Source organism: Eucalyptus grandis, chromosome 6 (genome assembly GCF_016545825.1).
Source record: "Eucalyptus grandis isolate ANBG69807.140 chromosome 6, ASM1654582v1, whole genome shotgun sequence".
In the NCBI taxonomy this organism is placed as follows: domain Eukaryota; kingdom Viridiplantae; phylum Streptophyta; class Magnoliopsida; order Myrtales; family Myrtaceae; genus Eucalyptus; species Eucalyptus grandis.
In genome coordinates, this window is record NC_052617.1 from 12,449,200 (window position 1) to 12,471,694 (window position 22,495).

A 22,495-nucleotide genomic window follows, 5' to 3' on the forward strand; every position below is an offset into this window, starting at 1 on the left:
CACATGATTGGAGGCTTTTGTGATCACCATGTACTCCACTTATGTCATTAATAGAGCCACTACTTTATGTAATTGAGATATCTAACTCAATATTGTACTTGTAATTGTAAAAGTATATTTAGTGATACTCTTATCATTATCTTGATCACCCAAGTGATTTGCATTACATAACCCGCAACTCTAAAAATATACCACTATAACAAAAAAGTTAATTTGATGTACCTACTAGATACCTCAATATCTATTTCACTATATTCCAATGCTCTCTACTTAGGTTTTGCATAATTTACTCACAACTCCCACTGGCTATGCAATGTCTGATCTTATGCTCACCATAGTATACATCAAACTCTCTACTACTGATGCATATGAAACTGTCGCTTTATCATCTTTCAAAATGTGAGTGCTTCAGACACGTATCTTTCGAAAGTTTGACATAACTCATTAGAGGAGTCGCAATCGGCTTTGCTTTGTCCATATTAAATCTCTTTAACACCTTATTCATGTAGTTTTCCTATGATGATCATAATTTCATATTTTTCCTGTCCTTGATAATTTTCATGCCTAAAATATTATTGGCATCTCCCAAACCTTTCATAGAAAATTGTGATAATAATATATTTTTCACTTCTGCAATTCTCTTTATATTAGAGCTAGCCACCGGCATGTCATCCACATATAAAGAGAGATACACAATATCACTATTGTCATACTTACGAAAACAAATACAATGATCAGATTCACAATATACAAATACATTTTTTTCGGAAGAAATACACCTCAAGTACCAAAACTTGACACGAAATGACACTTAAGTGCCAAAAGTTATAAAAGTGACATTTAAGTGTTTTTTTTAATAAAAAAGTGGGACACTTAAGTGCCATTTCTGGTGAATCCTGCCGGAAATCCAATGTGGCAATTTTTTTTTATTATTTTTCTTACTTACGTGGCTCATTGGAGAGCTGATTCAACAAAGAAACGTAAGAACAAGGTCGTTTTGGCATGGATTTGAATTTAATATAAAAATTAATTAAAATTCTAATGTTGTATCTTTGTCATCTTACTTTGTCATTGATTAAATCAGCAAAGTGATTCATACTCCATCGTCAATTAAATATTGACAAAGCATATCTATTCCTTGTGATTCCTTAAGACTATAGTCCAGAATTGCCACGGAACCTGTCTTCTATTAAAAAAAGTCGAAGAACAAACCTTAATGGAAAATATTTCATTGATGAAACAATTTTAGTGAAACATTTTTGGCACACCCAATGGAATGACTTGTGGTTCGATCTAAGGATTTACAATGGCAAGAACAAGGAATCATCAAAATTCTAAAGACGCAAGGGGCAATTATAACAATGGTAGTGACCGGGTTGCACACTCTAAATTTGCAGCCATTAACCAAGTGACAAAAGAAGGCAAACGTGAAGGGGCATGCCTTCCTCTACGTCTCATTGAGGAATAGTCAAGAAGTTGTACCAAATCCTCACATGCTGGCCACCATGAAGATATTGTTTGAAGAGTAGTTGAATGACACAAGCAATTACATTTTGAGTCACATGTCATAAGTGATCAAGCTGATCATCATCAATGCCATGAATGATGTTTTCTCAAGGCCTAGCTCATCTAATCAACTACCACTATCAAATCCAGTGGTAAAATGGTCCGTTCTTAGTCCCTTTTTAATTATCGATGCCAATAATGTTGGTTAGAGTAGTCAACCCCTTATAAGAATAATGCAAAGGCTTGAATCTTCTAATTAAGGTCACATTGATAAGAATTATCAAGTTGGTGTTGGTCAAAATAATAAGATAGATACAATAATTTGGCAAATCAAACTAGTCAACAAGGCAACTAGTCCGATTTTCTCTCGCTGATGTAGAGCTCTCTTCTACCGCCATGGTAGCTTCACCCAAAAACCCTCGTCAAACCCTCCATCTTTTTCCATGAGATGCACTTCTCGATTCTGTTCTCCCGTTACTCAATCCCCTGATTAAATCGTATCCTTCGCTCTGTTGTGCTACCTAGCCATCCCAATCATCTCTTCCGATTTGCCGCACCCCTTATCTTCGCTTTTCCCCTTCATGCATGGCGTCCGATGGTCCCAATTTGGTTGCCATTTCTCTTCGTTGACGGTGATTTGGTCTTTACCACTCTTGTGATTATGGATCCGACAGGCGACAATCAAGATCCTCGCCTTATTGCTTTGTGCCACCGAATGGGTCGTCTCTGGAATCCTCAGGAAATTGAAGACTGGAATGACTTGACAACTCCGGCACAAATAGATGAATGTAAGTTAATGCTCATAGGTAAAGTACCCTCTGCTCCCTCACTGAATTTACAAGCTTTCCAGTCTACGATGTAGAAATTACTTTACGTGAGGGAGATTTCTATGTAGCCAAATTCCAATCAGAAGATGATAAAATTAAAGTTATCTCTGGGGGTCCCTGGTTGTTCTCTCGGCATCTGGTCATCTTCAAACCATGGGTTCCCGCTACGCCACTTCATTGTTATGACTTCTCTACATGCGCCTTTTGGGTACACATATATGGACTGCCTTTGGAATGGTACTCTGATGCCATGATATCCCGAGCTGTACAATCTATAGGGAAGGTCCTGGAAGTCAAATTAGATGCTAAAGAGGGTACATCGTTGAAATCAGCAAAAGCCCGTGTTGATATAGATCTCAGCCAACCTCTCAAACAAGGAAAGCTAATTAGAGTTGCTGACAAACTACTTTGGCTTGACTTTCGTTACGAACGACTCCCCCATTTCTATTATTCATGTGGGAAATTAGGACACTACGCTACGTATTGCCCAGATATCCCGTTTACTGATGCTAAAATGGAAGGGAAAGAGAAAATGGCCTATGGCCCCTGGCTAAAAGCTGAAGTAAAGGAATGCAGCTCATATTGGAAGACTTTTTATGAGGATAATCAACTTACCAAGGAGGAGATAGTACCAGAAACTCCTCCAACAACCCTGCTGCCTCAAAACCTACGCACCACGTCTGCGTCAGCAAGTGACAACCAGCAGCCAATACCTGCACCAGAACAGACACTTGAGGTTCAGTGTACCAAGATTTCTCCCCTTCCAGTGGCCCATCATCAGCATCCATGTTATGACATTTATGACATCCAACCTCATATGACTACAGACTATAACACTACTGGTATGCGTCCTGTTGAAATACAAACAATCAAACACCAGGCAACAGCTACATCAAGTCACGGGAAAGTCAAACATTCCAGAGTTACTACTACAGCAGGAGTAGCTAAGAAGGCTAAGCGCTATACCCCGTATGAGACCCGTAGCCCGGTTGAAGGGGTGATTGATGATAGCACGTTGTTAGATACTCTTGTTCTGTTGGCTCCTGAGGCAAACCCAAGGGCAATGGCGACTGGCCCTAAACAGTCGCTGGACAAATGAAGCTTATAAGTTGGAACTGCCAAGGGTTGGGCTCCCCCCTGACAGTTCGTGCCCTCGTGGCCCTAGTGGCCAAAGAAAAGCCCAATGTTGTATTTTTGATGGAAACAAAAAATAGAGAGGAAGTGATCACCCCTCTTAAGCGTCGTTTGAAATTTACTCACTCTTATATTGTAAATCCAGCAGGTATAGCAGGTGGGCTAACTCTTCTGTGGCAAGATGATATAACAGTCACTATGTTTTAATCTTCGCAAGATTTCCTTGACTTCTTTTGTATGGACTCTAATTGCAACACCTCTATAAGCATCACGTGTATCCATGCACCTGCTGCGCTTCATCCTCATCTTTCTTTTTGGAATGTTCTTAGGCAGATTGCTGCTACAAATACCCTACCTTGGGTCTGTCTTGGAGATTTTAATGAAGTAATGTACTCATGGGAGAAGGTTAGCAGGCGACCAGCTGATGCTCATCGAATGAATTCTTTTAGGCAGGTTGTACAGGACTGTGCACTTATGGACATGGATAGTAAAGGATGTGTGTTCACTTGGTCCAATAACAGAGTAGGGGCTGATTATGTGAAAGAAAGACTTGATCGGGTTTTTTGTACTTATGACTGGCATATTGTTTTCCCAGAAGCTAAGGTGGTTGCACTTCCTGCAGTGGGCTCTAATCATAGCCCTTTAGTTCTATCTACTGAGGTCAGCCTGCGGCGTCGTCATAAATTTTTTACTTTTGAAGCTTTTGGTTACAAGAAGGCGACTGTGGTACAATTGTTGATCAATCTTGGAAGTCCAGCCATGGTACTACTAAGACTCTACCTCAACGCCTCAAACAAGTTTCAATTGCACTTAGTAAATGGAGTCGCCAAAGGTTCTCTCCAGCCATAAACCAAATAGCTAACTATCAACTACAGCTTCAGGATATCATCAACGAACCACAGCATCAATATGATAAAAGGGCTAAAAGTAAACTGAAGGAAGAAATCCATAAGTTATGGCAGCAAGAGGAGCAATTTTGGGCCATGTGCTCGAGAATCAGTTGGCTTACATGGGGCGATAAAAACACTAAGTTTTTTCATGCTACGATTATTCAACGACGGCAGCGAAACCGAATTCGTTTGCTCCGAGATGGTGACCAGGAGTGGGTTAGGGAAGACAGTCTTTTGAAAAATATAACTATCCAATACTTTTCTGATTTGTATCGATCAGTTGGTCCTAGAGATTTTTAGCCGATTATTGCACAATGTCAGCCAATAGTCTCCTCTGCTATGAATGACTTATTGATAGCGGCCGTCATGGAAGATGAGATCAAGGCAGCCGCCTTTCAGCTCGGACGCACAAAAGCACTTGGACCTGACGGTTTGAATGGTCTTTTTTATCAAACTTATTGGAACACTTTGTGTGATGATTTTATCCCCCTTATACAACAGTTTTTTCTCTCAAGGGTTATGCCTTTAGCTCTAAATCAGACCACTATTACCCTGATCCCCAAAGTTTCAAACCCTGAAAGTTTAGATCAGTACCGCCCTATTAGTCTTTGCAATTATGCTTATAAGATTATCTCAAAAGTGATTGCAAATAGACTTAAGCCTTGGCTCCCTGAATTGATATCCCCTAAGTAGAGTGCTTTTGTTAGTAGTCGTCAAATTCAGGATAATATTCTCCTCGTCCAGGAAGTGCTACATCAGTTGCACACTAGGAAAAGCCAGAAGAATTTCCATGCAGTTTTAAAGATGGACATGCAAAAAGCTTATGACCGGGTGGAATGAGATTTTCTAGAGGCTTATCTACTAAAGTTGGGATTTCATCCCATTTGGGTTAGATGGGTCATGCAATGTATTACCACTGTGTCTTATAGTGTGCAATTTAATGGTGAACAACTACCCTTCTTCCTGCCGACCCGCAGTATCCGACAGGGCGATCCTCTTTCCCCTTATTTATTTATCCTTCTAGCTAACATGTTATCGACTATGATTAGTCAGGCTATCAACATGAGAAACCTCAAAGGCATTAGGCTCAATAGGTGGTGTCATGTTCTATCTCATCTATTCTTTGCTGATGATGCAATTTTCTTTCTAGAGGCCAAACTACAGGAATGTCTAAATCTTGCCAATATTCTCAACCAGTATTGTTTGGCTACAGGACAGGCAATCAACCGAAACAAGTCTAGGCTTTATTTCTCTAAGGTTTGTCATCTACATTTACAGCACAATTTAGCTAATGCCTTGAGAGTTCCAATTCTTCTTCAGACTGGCAAATATTTGGGAATCCCCTCGCATTGGGGACGCTCTAAGAAGGAAATGTTCACTTGGATACTTGACCGCGTGAACAAAAAATTAGAAGGATGGAAAGAAAGACTCATATCTAAGGGGGGGAAGGAAGTTCTTATCAAAGCTGTGGTCCAGGCGATCCCACAGTTCGCTATGTCTATCTTCAAAATCCCGCATTCCATTTGTACAGCTATTGAAAAGAGAATTGCACGCTTCTGGTGGCAGAATGACTCTTCAAAATCAGGCATTCACTGTACACGATGGGAGTACCTAAAGGGTAGTAAATCTGAAGGGGGTCTTAGCTTTCGGGACCTATTGCACTTCAATAAAGCCCTACTAGGTAAACAGGCTTGGCGACTGCATCAAAATCCAACGGCTCTATGGAGCCAGCTTTTCAGAGGTATTTACTTCCACTCTACGGACTTTCTTAATGCTGCTAGAGGCTCTAGGCTTTCTTGGGGATGGCAGGGTCTTTTACTAGGTCGGAATTCCATTAGTCACGGCTTCAGGAGGTCAGTAGGTGATGGCCGAAAAATCAGAATAAGAGAAGATTGTTGGCTGCCCAAAGGAGTTCTAGGAGGTCCAGCAAACCAAGATGAACCTTTTAAGGTTGTTGATCTGGTTGATCCCAGCACAAACAGCTGGAATTTCTCTGTTATTAATGAACTATATGATTCTCATACAGTGAAGGAGATACTTGCAATCCACGTCAGCCCCTCACATACTGAGGATAAGCTGATTTGGACAAAATCTATTCATGGAGAATATACGGTTAGAAGTGGTTACCATTATCTGAGGCAAACTGCATTAGATCAAAGTCAGCCTCAAGTTTTGCCTGCTCACACTCTACCTCAAGCATCATGGAAACATATTTGGAGACTACAAGTAGCCCCTAAGGTTAAATTTTTTATTTGGGCCTTATGCCATAATGTTTTACCCACCAGAGATAACCTGTTTCATCGACATATTACTTCAGACCCGATTTTCCCTCTCTGTCAGGATACCCTACTTGAAACATCAACCCACATGTTCATATTATGTCCAAAAGCAGTCCCTGTTTGGTCCATGCTAGCTCAACATATGCACATTCATATACACACTACGCACAGTATAGAACATTGGGTAGCAGCTCACATACTTAAACAACAGAACACACTTGCTTCAGCTACACTTGCTTATGTTCTTTGGAATCTCTGGAAGGCGAGGAATCACTTTATTTTCCGTCATCAGCAGTTGAATCCACGCCAGCTTGTGGACTCCGCCCTGATACATGCCCGATCAGTTGTGTTATCTTCTCCTTCTTCTGCAGCACAAGCGCAACAACGGATCAGTGGTGGCGAACTATGGAGACCACCTGAACAAGATACACTCAAAGTTAATTTTGATGGGGCTTTTGATCCACAATCTACAAGCGGCACAATCGCCTCTATTTGCAGAGATCAGCAAGGTACCCTGCTTGATGGACTTACCCGGACAATCACCGTTTCTTCGCCATTGCAGGCCGAGTTTATGGCACTGTTGCTCACTCTTCGCCACCTCCAACAAACGGGTAGACAGCAAAATAAACTTATCCTCGAATCGGATAGTTTGATTTTGGCGGAAGCGATGAATGAACTCACCTTGCCGCCGTGGGAGATTCGTTTGGTTTTTGCAGACGCTCAATTCCTGCTGAGAAGTTTTCCCTGCGCTAGGGTTGTTCATTGTCAAAGGGGGGCTAACCGTGTAGCGGATTGGGTCGCAAAACTTCATCGAACTGGGGCTCTCTCTGATGTGTGGCCCATATCCCCTCCCCCTCTGATATTAGATTTGTTAATTGCTAATATTTTAGGCGCACGATGTAATCCTCAATTCTAATGAATATAGTTATGTTTTTCTATCCGAAAAAAAAAAAAAAAAAAAAAAAAAAAAAAAAAAAAAAAAAACTAGTCAACAAGCCAATCAATTGCCAAATGTTGAAGATGTAAGGCCAGTTCCACTCAATGTGAATATTGCTATAGCCGAACATGCCGATAAACGTTGATAATCTTGCAAGACCAGCATTACCACCTAGGGAGTAAAATGGTCAACTAAATCCACAATTGAACCTAGCACAATTTGTCGAAGAAGTTCACAACAATTGGGGTTATAAAGGGGTCTTATCATAATAGTTTGTAGGAAATCACATTTTAAATGGGTTGATAACTAGTCTTTTCCAAGGGCAGAAAAACTTGGCATGGAGAGACACTTAAATGCCAAAATTTCAAAAAGGTACACTTAAGTGCTAGTTTCGGAGTAAAGTGGAACACTTAAGTGCCACTTCGGCCAAAATCCGACCAAATTGTTGACGTGGCAATTTTCCGGCGAGTTGGGTGCAAAACAGCGTCATTTTGCACGCTAACGTAGCGAGAAAATGCAAAAACGATGTCATTTTATATCGATGTGTAAATAATTAATATACAAATTAATTAAATTTAATTTAAACTTAATTTTATTTAAAATATTCTTAAAAAAAAAACTTAAAATTTAAAAAAAAAGAAAAAAAGGGGGCGAAGGGCAATTTGAGGTGGCAATTTTAAGTTTTTAAATTTTAATTTTTTTAAAATTTTAAGTTTTTTAAATTTTAAGTTTTTTAATTTTGAAGTTTTTTTTTTAATTTGAAGTTTTTAAATTTTTTAGAATATTTTAAATAAATTAAGTTTAAAATTTAATTTATTTATTTATTTATACATCGACACAAACAACGTCGTTTTTGCATTTTCTCGCCACGTCGCGTGCAAAACGACACCGTTTTGCACCCAACTCGCTGGAAAATTGCCACGTCAGCCATTTGGCCGAATTTTGGTCGGAGTGGCACTTAAGTATTCTACTTTACTCTGAAACTGGCACTTAAGTGTACATTTTCGAAGTTTTGGCGCTTAAGTGTCCCTTTAGGCCAAGTTTTGACACTCCATGTGTCCTAAACTCCTTTTCCAAGAAACTTTGAAATCCCTGAATTTGCCATTTTTACTAGCGAATTTTAACAATCTAACTATTCACACAATGATCAATTTATAGCTCAATGTAAGAAACAAGGACAAATGAGTTTTTAAGACTTGGGTTATTTCCTGTCTTTGTCAAAAACTACTTTTACCTAGCACATTGATTTACCACCTAATTCAGTGTGTAATTGGGTAGAGATGGAGAAACAATTCCATTCTCAATATTATAGAACAACACTTGAGGCATCAATTACTAATTTGGTCACACTCTATCAATACAATAATGAGTCAACCGATCAGTTTGTTGCTTGATTCAAAAAGGCTAGAAATAGATGCCTTACTTCACTCTTGGAGAAAGAATTCACAAATTGGTTTTCAATGGATTGAAATTCAATGTAAAAGAAAAATTCAAAGACAAAAACTTTGCCAATTTATTTAATTGGCAATGCAAGTGTCTAAGTATGAGCAACTATTTAATGATAGAGATAAAAGACCACATGAAGACTTTTGCACAAAACTTGACTTTCGTGGAAAGCATGTCAAATGATGAATCCAACCAAGATAACATTCGGCAAAGTAAAATTGAATTGGCCTATGACAAGGGGGCACAAGATGACTCCCGATAATCTAATTTAAAAGAATCGAATGATCCATGAAAAATTCCATTCTTTTAATGGGGGCATATGTTGACACCCAAAAATGACTATCTTTTTTGTTATTATCGACAAGAATCAAGCTTAGTCAATAACAGAAGAGTTTAGTCAACAATTAATATAACAATCAACAACTCGAAGGGATTTGACAACTCGCTAAGGAAGTCATCGACAACATCAATTTTTAACGGAAGCCCTTTTCAAGACTTGAGAGGTTGATCTACAAAGTAATCAACAATAGGTAATCGACACAAAAACGAACTACTAGGTAGTTATGTTTTGTTGCCACTAATTTGGGGAAATTATAACTTCTTGTGACTACCATTAAGGAGTTATTTATATTCCAAAGTTGTAACCAATGTATGTAATCGTTGTTTGTGGGCTATAAATATCTACATCGAACTTTTTTTAAACCCCGAACAATCAATCAAAGAACCAAACATTCTTGTATATTTATAGTTTATCATTAGTTTTCCACAATTTAAATGTCTTTGAATTCTTGTACTTTAGTCATAGTTTCATATACCTTCGTCATCAATGAAATTTCGATGTTGTATCTTTGTCATTATATTTTGTCGTTGATTAAATTCTAACAAAATTTTTGAATTTCGTCATTGATTTAATCCTAACAAAGCATATCCATTCCTTGTGATTCTTTGAAATATCTATCCAAAATTGCCACAAAACTTGTCTCTTCTTAATAAAAATTGAAGAATGAATTTTTGTGAAAAATATTTCGTCAACAATACAATATAGAGGAAATAACAACAAAGGATTAATTTTCTGCATTTTTTTGCATGAAATCAATGATTTGGAAGATATTTTCCTCAAAATGATTGTCTATATCGCTTATAATTATTGTTAGATAGAAAATATTATCATCACTAACAACAATGTCTAAACAATTCCGTCGTGGATGATAATATCTTTCGCTCAATTGTTTTTTGATAGTGATACAAAATATCACTTTGAGGAAAGTCATTTCAAAATTGCTGAACCCTGCAAATTCATTTGATTACAAAATTATCCTATCTTTCAAAAAAGTTGATTCATATGATGTGATATGATGATGAAGTAGAAAGAAAAAGGGGACTAGAAATAGTCTCCGGTATCTTTCATATTTATTAGCACATTGCACAAGTATCAAATAGGTTTTGAGGGGGAAAATGCCTCCAAAGTGAACCCAAACTTTGGCTATCTTCTAAGAAGGTGTATGCAAGACTTTCGATGATACTTCCATCGTTTGTTTGGCTCGGAGTCGTGATGCAAGGGATGTTGATGCCATATGAACGAGGGAAGATAAAGCAAAAAAGCTAAAAAAAAATAGTCTCAAAAACTTTTGAGGATATCAGCACATTGCACAAGGCATCAGCTAGGTTTTGAGGGGGAAAATGCCTCTAAAGTGAACCTAGACTTTGGCTATCTTCTAAGAAAATATATGCAAGACTTTCGATGATACCTCCATCATTTGTCTAGCTCAGAGTTGTGATGCAAGGGATGTTGATGTCATGTGAATGCGGGGAGATAAAGCTAAAAAGCTAAAAAAAAATAGTCTCAAAATCTTTTGAGGATGTCAACACATCACACAAGGCATCAACTAGGTTTTAAGAGGGAAAGTGCCTCCAAAGCGGGAAGATAAAGCAGAAAAGCTAAAAAAAAATAGTCTCAATCTTTTGAGGTATATGTTTATCAGCACAATGCCCAAGGCATTTACTTGTCTTTTACCTAAAAGCGACATTTTTGGGGGAAAAAGTGCCTCCCATGTGACCCCAAGACTTTTCTATTTCCAATAAGGTGCATGAAAGACTCTTGATAATAATTATATCGTTTGTTTGGCTCAACAATTATCCAAAGGTAAGTTGGTGTAATGTGAGCAAGCGGCCATAAAGTAGAAAGGGTAACTACTGAGGTTTGCTCCAGTTTCCTGTAAGTATGCCTTCTCACAGTGGGCGAACCTCTTTCATTCAAGCCCTTCAGGGATAGCGTTTTAGCAAGAAACCACTAAGACCTTTAGTTCAGAGCCTAGAGACACTCAGAGATGCCAGGATAATAACAATTCTAACTATCCGAGCTGCATTCTCAAATGATCCTACCAGGTTAGAGAAGAAGAAAGAGTTTAGAAAGCCATTTAGAGTTTCACAAAACACTCACTTTACTTCAAGGGACTCTGCCCAACACATTACATCATCCTTGCCTTTTATAGACATTAGGAGATCACACACAAACAAGGACCAAGCTCACAGGTCCTGAAACAAATAGAGGTTCCGGAAACTTCCTGTAGGAAATTATTTAGGTGATATGAATAGAGACAATGAACAGTAATTTCCTTAGCCTACTGCTACAGTAATGCTACAGTGATCTGCTACAGGCCGCTATAGTCAGCAAGTCTCGTCCATCACGAGTATTGTAGTCATAGTCTAAGTCATCAAAACTATGCATTGTTGGCAGAAGATGTTCTTCATACTTTTACTCAAGTCCTGCAAGGGAGTCTGGTGAGAGAATCCGGTTCGACGAGGATGCTTCCTCTTGATTCTGGGAGTAGCCGGTAATGTTGATAGGAATGTTTGGTTGAGGCCAATTGGATGATTGAGTATAGTAAGATGTGTCCATGCCTAGAGATAAGGACAAATATCATTGATCATAGAGGTCTTGAGAAAGAGGACCTCCCCATTGTGCATAGGGGTCTTGAGAAGATTGTGCAGGGTTATCTGTATCTATCATTTATTACTCCTATGATGATGCAGCTTGTCTGAATTACTTGAGTGCTTCCTAAGCTTTTTAGTGTTAGGCTATAATGATCCCATGCAGTGGGTACCTTATAGTCCCATGCATCTTCCAAAATGGTTTTATTTTCTTGGCACAAAACTCTTCGGAGTTCTCGGTACTAGTGTTCACAGTAACCAACAAGTCTTGGAAAAGATTTGTAAATCCGAGCTTCTATGCTGTGCGGTTAAGGTTTATAGGATGTGGTTCCTATAAACTGTGGGGTATTGGTAATGCTGCCATTATTTGTGACAAAAGCCTATGGACGTTGAAAAACAAAATAGTATGGACCTCAGGGTTCGGTTGGGTGATTCTCAATTCTTTCTGCAAGAGATGTCCCAAATGAGTGGGAGGATAAAACCAATTAAGGAAGTTTAAGAGATTTCTATCACTCTCCTTTTCGATATTTCGACCAAGTCCGAATATCCTGGTGAGGTTGACAATGAATCTTCTGGTTAGAATTTCAATAGCTATTAAGTACTTATTGGTTAAGTACCATAATAATCATCAAAGTTGATCGAGAAAGTCATCTTCTTTCCAGATTAGAGGAGGTATGAATGGATAGTTCGAATTTAATCCAAAATGATAAAGAATCGAACATCCATTGAGTTTGAACATATCTGTGTGGCATTGCCACATGAGTTTTTTTTTCAGATTTTCAGTGAGGTTGTCATTCTGGATTTGTTCAACAATCTCTTGGGGGTATCGCCAACTTGACCAATTTCATATCCTTTCAATCTTATACTTTTCATTGTAATGAAGAGTGTGGAAAGCATACCTCATAATGTACATGTTGATTTTTACCAATGCTTTTGGTCTTGACAAGAAATTAGCAAGCACATTTTTCTTCCCAACAATATGTTTGGTTTCAAAATAGTATTTTAAAAACCATTCAACCCATCGAAGCAGTTGGAATTTAGAATATGCTTCTGTTTGAACTTGGTTATCTAAAGAAAATATGTCATGTCTAGTTCTACCAGGAAGTGATAGCCGATAAGATGAAATTCGAACTTTTTTATTCCATTCTTCACCGCCAAGATTTCTTTGAAAGTTGAGTGATAATGCATTTCAGATTGGGAAAAATTTTCACTCTTGTAGGCACATAAGTGTCTCTTACCATCAATTTCTTCAAATAGGGTGGCTGCTCAGTATTCATCACTGGCGTCATTCTAGAGAATTCTTTTTCTTGTCATTGGGATTTGTAATGGAGAAAGAGTCTGCATAATCTCTTTAAGTTCAGTGACTGCTTTAGTTTGAGATTTTCCCCAAGGTGGGGGATTCTTCTTCAGCATTGGTTGTAGTGGAATAAGCAATTTCGCAATATTTGAAATAAAGTCTCTGAAATAATTAATTATCCCAATAAATTGCTGAACTTGCTTTGTCATAAAATTCTCTTCAGGAAACTTTAACAGTTCCTGAGCAATATGGGACCCTGGATAATATGTATCTTTCTTAAGGTGCATACCAATAAATTCAATTTCTATCTACGCAGTATTCATCTTCCTTTGAGAGCATAATCCCATGTTTTTTCACAATTTCTGCAAACTGCCCAAGAAATTGGTAGTGGGATTCCTCATTAGGGCTGTAAAGCAGGATGTCATCAATGTATATCGATGCGCTTGATAATATTGGTTGGAAAATTCGACACGTGGCCTTCTGGAAAAGGGATGGTGCAAGCTTTAGACCAAAAGGAAGAACTTTCCATTGGAAATGTTGGTTTGGGATACATAACCCTATTTTGGGTCTGTCTTCAGGATGTATACCCAAATGCCAAAATCCAGCTTTGAGATCAAACTTGGAATAGATATGAGCTTTTGATAATCCGGTAAAAAGGGAATTTCTAGAAGGTAGAGGAAATTTGTCATCTTGGAAAAAAATGTTAAGAGGCTGATAGTTTATTACCAGCCGCATCTTTCCTCTATTTTGCTCGACTCATTTATTAACATAGAAGGCTTCACAAACCCATTGAAAATTTGAAATTTTAATAAGACATTGTTGCAACAATTCCAAGCATTCCTTTTGAGTAGCAATCGGATGCTCTAGGTTCATTCCCATGTGACTTGCCTTGGTTGGATTGATGTTTTCATTTTTCTTGAAGGGAAAGCAAACAAAGAATTCCAGAATTTTCCATAAATGATGAGAACATTTTTGAGCGAATTCAAAATGAGATTTAAAATAGGATTCTAACAACTTCTGCATGATTAGATCTAACAGACTCATTTGAATCGAAAAAAGTCTTTAGATATTGACAAATTCAGAGAATTGGTCCTTATACTTAAGACCTTTTTTTTTTTCCGGGAATGATACGAAGCTAAGAAATTTGAGTCATGATGTCCTAACCAATGATCAAATCTTTGTCGGGGAGACTAGATCCGAAGATTTTTGTGGTTATAGAACACTGGGAAAAAAACTGGATAGTTATCAGAGTAGTTCTTACATTCGTAGAGAAAGTATCTCTTGAAGCATAATTGAAATATCGAACGCAAGACGTCCAATATTCTTCAAGAAGAACCTTAGTGTCTAAGATTGAAAAACTTGCACCAACGTCTATGAGAGCAATGACAATGATAGGTTTGGCAAACTTGGAAGTAAAGATTTTCACAGGAAAATGGGGACAATGAGTTTGGCTTGAAAATATGTTAGGATTTTGTTCTAAAGAAGTGAGAGATATGTGAAAAATGTCTTCAGACTTTGAATCTGAATCAGTCTCACTAGGAGTTTGGTAACAAGTAATGATACAAAAAGTTTGTTCATATGGTTTTTCTTTTGTAGAGAATAAAGATTCAATATCATCATTTTCAAGAGAAATACCAGTTTCATTCTTTATATGATGTATCGATGTATCTAACATTTTCTCGCTTGGAAACAATTTTTGGCAAAATGTCTTTTCTGATTGCAGATGAAGCATCGATTTGATTTCTTGTGGCCTGAGCGATCCTTCCTTTTGCATAGGTATCACCATTTCTTCTTTCTCCGAAAGTGCTTAGAGTCATGTTTGGATTTATTTATCCAGAGCTTCTTAAAGTGTTTCTTTTTCCTAAAAGATTTTCCACATGAACCATCGCAATCTTGCTTGGAGCATTTGATTTTTAGCTTTTGGCGAGAACAGGCCTTATCAAGTTCTCTGTTATCTGTGAGATAAGTTTGGACCATCTGGCACTTTAAGCACAAATCATCAAGGCACAAATGGATTTTTTGTTGTATTTCTCCTAATGGAATATCTGCAATTCTCATTTGTCTGTTGAGAAAAGATCTCTCAACCTATTAGGATAATTCCTTAAGGATGGAAGTCGAGAAAACATGTTTCAGGTTTGGATCAGCTCCAATACCATAGAAAAGTTTAAGCATTTCTCGATAATGCTTATCAAAGTGCCTTTTTTGGAGAGAACAACAATTTCTTTCAAAAAAATTCTCTCCTTTTGAACTCTTGGAGGTTAGAAGGTTTTCCAATGAAGAAATGATATAGAAGGGTAATGGCATGGCCAAAATCAAGTGAAAGTAAAAATTGAACCTAGTTTTGTTCTATCACAGATTGCCACCAATGTTTGAGGCTACCTGTGAACCTTGTAACAAAACCAAAGAGAACATCATACTTATCCTAATTGGTAAGCGCTTGGGCATTTAACCAAGTATGAAATTCCTCAAATCTTTTTGGCCATTTGGAATAAGGGATGTCATCAACAGTAAAAATATGTTTAGATGAAGTAGACACATGCTGAGGATAATTGTTTGGCTGAACAACCTTGGGTTCAAAAGGGTTTGATTCCATATCTTGGTTTGGAGGATTAGCCATGAATATTAACAAAGTTACTAGTACAATAGGAAAGGAATTAATGATAGGGATTGAGAAGGATGATGATGATGAGAGTGATACTAAATCTGATTCAATATCAAAGTTGTTTGGAAAAGTTGGTTCTGATGGAAATAGAATCTAATATGTTGAAATGACAAAATCAGGCTGTTGAGGGCGCGAATGATAACCATTCTGGCAAGAAATTGATTTTTGGAAGAGAAATATAATTTTCTATTTCTATTTCTACATGAGTTTTTAAGAAAAAATATCCGTTTAATAATGACACAAATTTTCTACTCTAAAAATAGAAATTCATTTGATAACGACACAAGATTTTTTTTCCTTTTCAAATGGCGGTGGATGACGGATGACAGTGGCGGACCAGCGAACGGCGACCGACGACTAGTGAATAGCGGCGACAACAGACACTGCCATCAGCCGCCGGACACCAAATGCCACCGCTAATCATTCGAAAATGAAAAAAATTTGTGTCGTTATCAAACGAATTTCTATTTTTAGAGTAGAAATTTTGTGTTATTATCAAATGGGTATTTTTGCTTAAAAACTCATATAGAAAAGGAAATAGAATTTTCTATTTCTCTTCCGAAAATCAAATTCTAGCCAAAATGGTTATCATTCGCACCCTCAATAACTCGATTCTGTCATGGCGATGGCGTCTGGCGACTGGCAATAGTGATGGCAGCCAACGGCCGAGGCAGTGGCTGGTAGATGGCGAACAACAACGGTGGCGGCCGGCGACCGGTGAATGGTGGACGGTAGACGATGGTGGCAACGACCGATGACCGGCGAATGGTGGTCGGCAGCAACGGATGAATGACCGATTCATAGCAAAGATGAACGATGAGAAGAATTTTTATTTCTCATTTTTGTTCCAGAAATAGAAAAATAGAAAACTTTTACTTCTGATTTCTATTCCAAACCTATTTCTGGAACAAAAATCTATTTCAGAAATAGAAAAATTGAATAATTTTATCAAACGGATTTCTATTTTAGAAATAAGTTTGGAATAGAAAATTTTTTTTTGGAATAGAAATTGTAGTTTGTCATGCACCCTCTAAATAACAGGGTCGGGTTGTGGTTCTTGATTGCCCAAATCTTTCAAGAATACTTCTAACGGATTTGACGGCATCATTTGGTCTAGCTTTTCCTTTATAACAAGCGAAGATTTTGCAGGCATCTTCTTCTTTCCCTTTTCTTTCCTTATTCAGTCCAATTCCTTGAGGTGATTTCGCATCTCTACCACATCTGTCTTATCTTGTTTGATAGGAGCGTCTGTAAGGGTAGCAAAAATAGACGTCTGAGTGGTGGTGGAAGCGAATGTTCTGTCCGTAATGTAGTAGAAAACAGATTGAAAGGATTGAACCTTCCTTCTTCAAGGAGTTAGATCTATCTCTTGAGCTTTTTTATTTCCGCCTTGGAACATTCAAGATGATGATATCCCAAATGTTGTCCGGATTCTAAGGCATAAAGCCTCTTTTGGAAGTCCAAAAGCATTTTCTTGGCGGTTTCATCATATCTTCGAAGATCTTATTACACATTCACAATCTTGGAATCAATTGCTTTGAACGCATTGTTATGTGCTGAAAAAGTCTTTGATTGCCAATATAGGACGGCTTCAACAACAAGAGTCATTTTCTGTCTTCCATGTTCATCCACATCAGTGGAGGCAGGTATCTTGGGAGCATGTTGATATTTGCCTTGTGGGTCAATGAATTCTTTAGGAGCAGGAAACGAGAGTTTTGAACTTTCTCGAACAAGAGGAGGAAATTTTGTCTCGTGGAACATGGCAATGGAAGAACTCGGTGGCGTTTCTTTTGGAGTCTCGAGTGGATAGAAATGCTTTTTCACCCACTTTAGAATTGGCTTATAGAATTGGGAAATAGCTGGTTTCTTCTGAGGAGGAGATGGAGGAGGTGATGGTGGTGGAGTTGGTGAAACGGAGGGAGGAGCAGTGAACTCTAGTGGTGGAGTTGGTGCATAGGAGACCATAAACTGGAATTTATTACACTCACCAAGAGTATCAATGAAGGGGTCTCCGTTCAAGTACCTTTGGTACATAGCATCCTTTGGCTTCTTGTGTTTCTGTCGATGTCTTACATATGGGTCTACCTCGTCGAGAGAGTTTGTGCAATAAGAACATTGACAAAAATGATCCCAGAAGCAGTGACCATACTGGTCCTTGTAATAATGGACAGGGTGTCCATCACTTTTGAAATATTGAACAAACTTTTTTGGATCTGGCTCAGAAATTGATTCAAAAACACATGGTTCAATCATAAAGAGAGTTTGGAAGATAGAAGGACTTTCTTCATTTTCCTTGCCAAATTTGATGAAAACAATTCCATCTTTCTTTCTAACAAATTCGAAGTCCGAGGACTAGAAATGCTTGTTATTCTGATGTAGCTTTTCATAGTTGGTGATCCATGTCTCCAGAAGGAGCTTGACCAACTTTTCCTTTGGAATATGTCTAGGAACATGAATGCAGGATACTTGATCATTTTGCATGGAAATATAAAGCATCTTCATTTCTATTTTGCATGGAAATATAAACCATCTGATAATGCAATGTTGCTACTACAGAGTTAGTAGTTTGAGGGACTCCGGTGAGCTAGACTTGGACTTTTAGAAAGAAAAGTAGCTGGGGGTCTGAAAGAGCGATATTGAAGTTTGGATATAAGGTTACAAAAACTGTTCAAGCATTCAAAGTGGTTTGGATAGTACCAATACAAGTATGCTGGTATTCTAGGAACCAAGTATCCAACAACGCAATTCTTGAACTTTCCACAATAGAAATGGAGACGAGGTGAGGGAGACGAGTGCTTCTAGTATTTCTAGATCAGTCATGATATGAAGAGATCTTCTCAGCACTGGATTCACCTACTGAGCGCATGAAACGGGTGGATATGATTTAATTTCAAATATGGGTTTTGACTCCCACGCCCGGTAAGAAGACAAGACAAAAGTCTAAGATTGAAAGTTAAAGTAGGAGTAGAGTAGGACTAACTATATATATGACCCCAAGACTTTTCTATTTCCAAGAAGGTGCATGAAAGACTCTTTATAATAATTATATTGTTTGTCTGGCTCAGACAATTATCCAAAGGTAAGTTGGTGCAATGTGAGCAAGTGTTCGTAAAGCAAAAAGGGTAAAGGGGGCTTTAAATTTAAAATTAATAAAAGCCATATTCCAGGAAAGTGGTTCCTCGTAGACCCCATGCCTCAAGACTTTTGCTTCGGGCATTGACTCAGAAGAGAGGCACGCCTGCGAAGTTTCCTTGCTTCTATTCACCTCACCGTTTTCCTCGAATTTGGCTCCTCTTTCGCAGCCATTCCTTCCTTTGCTCTTGCCATATTGTCTCTTGATTCCATTGTTGAAAAACTGGAGCTCTCTTCTTTTTCCTAAACGTTTCTTGTGCTCTCCCGCAGAAAGATGGATGGTCAAATAGAAGACTTGGACTTTGGAGAACATCTTGAGATCCCGCAATGGGAGGAACTAAAAATTTGGAAAAAATTTGTTATAACAATAGCCATCATTCCAGTATTAAGATGGTTTCTTTTGAAGATTTGTATGATCGAAAATATAAAACTCCTATTTTAAGATGATGTTGGTGATTCGAGACTGCCTCGTCCAAAAAAATTTTAGCTATCAGGATAGAAAGTCGGATTAATTCTACAACATTTCAATACAACATAGAATCGTCAAGAAAAGATCATGCAATCCTTAAACGGCATAGTGAAATTAATGCAAGGGATCACATGTTCCTAAAATTTCTTCCACGAAGGATGCTATGAGATTCAACACGTGTGACAAATCGAGGATTATTTTTTATCTTAGAGAAGATTGGCAGTGTTGCTTATAAACTTGCTTTGCCGCCAACTCTACCCAATATGCATAAAAAAGTTTTATGTATCTTAAAAAAATTACAGTAATTCTTGATTAAAATTGATTCTCATCAATTATAATGTGGTAGGAATTATCTTGAACAACTGCAAAGTGATAGGAATTATCTTTGATAATTCATTTATCTTGGAATTATTTTAAAATTTTAGATTAAGAGGCCCTTCATTGACATTTAATTGTTAGATAAAAATATTTAAAAAATAATCATCAACTAACTATGCAATAGTCGTATTAACTTATGAAATTTGGGAAACTATATATTATATTGGAAATATATTTTTTTCCTCTATAAACAAGAATATGAAAATTTCGAGTATATATTTTTAATTTTTTTCAATTATTTGAGGGAAAATTCTAAATAAATGCCTAAAGTATCATCATTTTCTCAAAATAGGGGCTTAAGTTAATATTATTTCAAATAAAGGCCCGAAATACCCTTATTTGAGAAAATAATAGCCTGAAATAAACCTTATTTCAAATAAGGGCCTAAAGTGCATATATTAGTTTTAAAGAATGGCATAAACTCACCAAATGTGAAGGGCAATTTTATCTTTTAAAATTTTTTAAAATTTTCTTTTTTCTATATTTTATGTTTTTTGCTTTTCAAAAAAACTTTAAAAAAAACTATATATATATGCGAGAGGGTTGTCCCTCCCGCCTATTGGCTACCACCCCATTGCCGGTGGGGTGGCAATAAAGGCTGGTGGGGCCTGGGAGAGGGCTGGCAACCCTAACTAACCAGAGGTGAGGGCCGAAGGGTGGCAATCGTCTCCCATATCTAGGGGAGGGTCGCCCGCCCTCACCTCGATTTGGGTGAGAGTCGCCATCCTCTCTTGCCTACAGTCGGGCCAAGGCTATCAGCCCTCCCCAAGCGCTAGCGACCCCGCAGCCTTTGCCGTCGCCCCACCAGCAATGGGGCAACGGCCACAGGCATGAGCGAGTGCCCTCTCGCCTGTTTGTTCTTTGTTTTTTCCTCTTTTTTAATTTTTTAATTTATAATATAACAAATTTAATTTAAATTATATTTAGATGAAAATACTTCTAACCAGCCGGTGAAGCTAGGCCCTTATTTAAAACGACCATAATCACTTCAAGTCCTTATTTGAGAAAATAAGGATATTTCGGATCCTTATTTGGAATTTCCCCATTATTTGATAATATTAATTTATTTGTATAAATAACATCAAGTCGTGGTAATTGGGTCATTATATATATATTGTTTCAATTAATTTTCATTCGAGCTTTGAAACAAAAGGATGAATACTATAAGACTATCTCTTATAGACTAGACGTATGTTAGAGCAACGCGCTATTTCTCAATTAGTTCTTAACATGAAACAAACGTGGCCGAAGTAAGGTACTGTTTGCAATTCTTTTCCCCTAGAAAAGGCCTCTGGGTCAGTTGCGTAGAAACACTCCCACGATTCGTGAAAATTCTATGGTATTTTCTGCAACTTACAATCTTCCTTGAAAAGGGTATTCCCCAATAGCTAGGTTTTTATGACAAAGGAGAGAGCTCGTTTTCTAACTTTGTGGGTTTGTTTCACATGAAATCATTAATTCGGATGATATCTCCGTAAAAACGATTGTATGTGTCACTTGATATTATCAGTTGAAGGGAAATATTTTTAACATGAATAGTAAATTGTCTCAATTTTTATCATCAATGAAAATATTTTTCACTAATTTATTTCTATAAGCAATATAAATAATATTTTCTAAATAAATTCTTTTCGAGATATTGATTTTTTGTGAGGGCACATTTGTTTCGCAGAGAATTGAATGATATAGGAAAATACTTTCCAGTAAAACATTTTCGAGAAATATAGTTAGTTTTCTTTTGTTTGGTGATATATTATCAAAAATGCTTTATGTTGTTTGGATATTATTGGAAAATGATTTTAATCTTATAACTTCATTTCATGCACACACAAAAAAAAGTTAAATTTTGTTAATTTTTTTGAAAATTCGAATTTTTAATTTTGTTATTTCTCTCCTTGTTATTTTCATTTTCTTTCTAAAAATGGAAATTTTTAATATTTAATTTTTTTCTTTTTTCATTTATTTCCGTTTCTTTTTCTCCCTTTCTCCGCCACTACTTGCCGGCAACGGCCACAACTTCACCTCACCAGCTTCAGCGGAGTAGAGCCCACTTGGAATTGGCGAACTCGAGCGAGCCGCGAGCTTGCCGGACTTGACGAAGCTCGACTCGCCGGATCAATTGAGCCACGAGCTCACCAGCCTTGGTTGAGTTCGAGCTCACCTAGATCTAGTGAGTAGCAAGCTTGCCGGCCTCAACGAAGTTCAAGCTCACCTGGATTAGTCAAGCTTTGAGCTCGTCAACCCGTGTCTTGGCTACGCCTCTAGCGAAGGAAGAAGGGGGAAGAAGGAAGAAAAAAAAAAAAAAGTATAAGAGGAAAGAAGAAAAAAACAAAACAAAACAAAAAGAAAGAAAGAAAAAAAAAAACAAAAAGAAAAGGAATGATAATAAAAAAATCAAAAATTTTAAAAATAATTAAAAAATCAATTTCTTTAAAATATTTTTATAAGAATAAATTTTTCTATAATCAAGGACCCTAAAACTATGAAACATTTTGGAAAATGTTTTCTCATTCTTTCAAAAAAGGAAATCATTTTTGTGAATTTAAGCTTTTGTAGGAAAATATTTTTCATTAACTAGAAAAATAATTTATGTTGACTCGCGTTTAA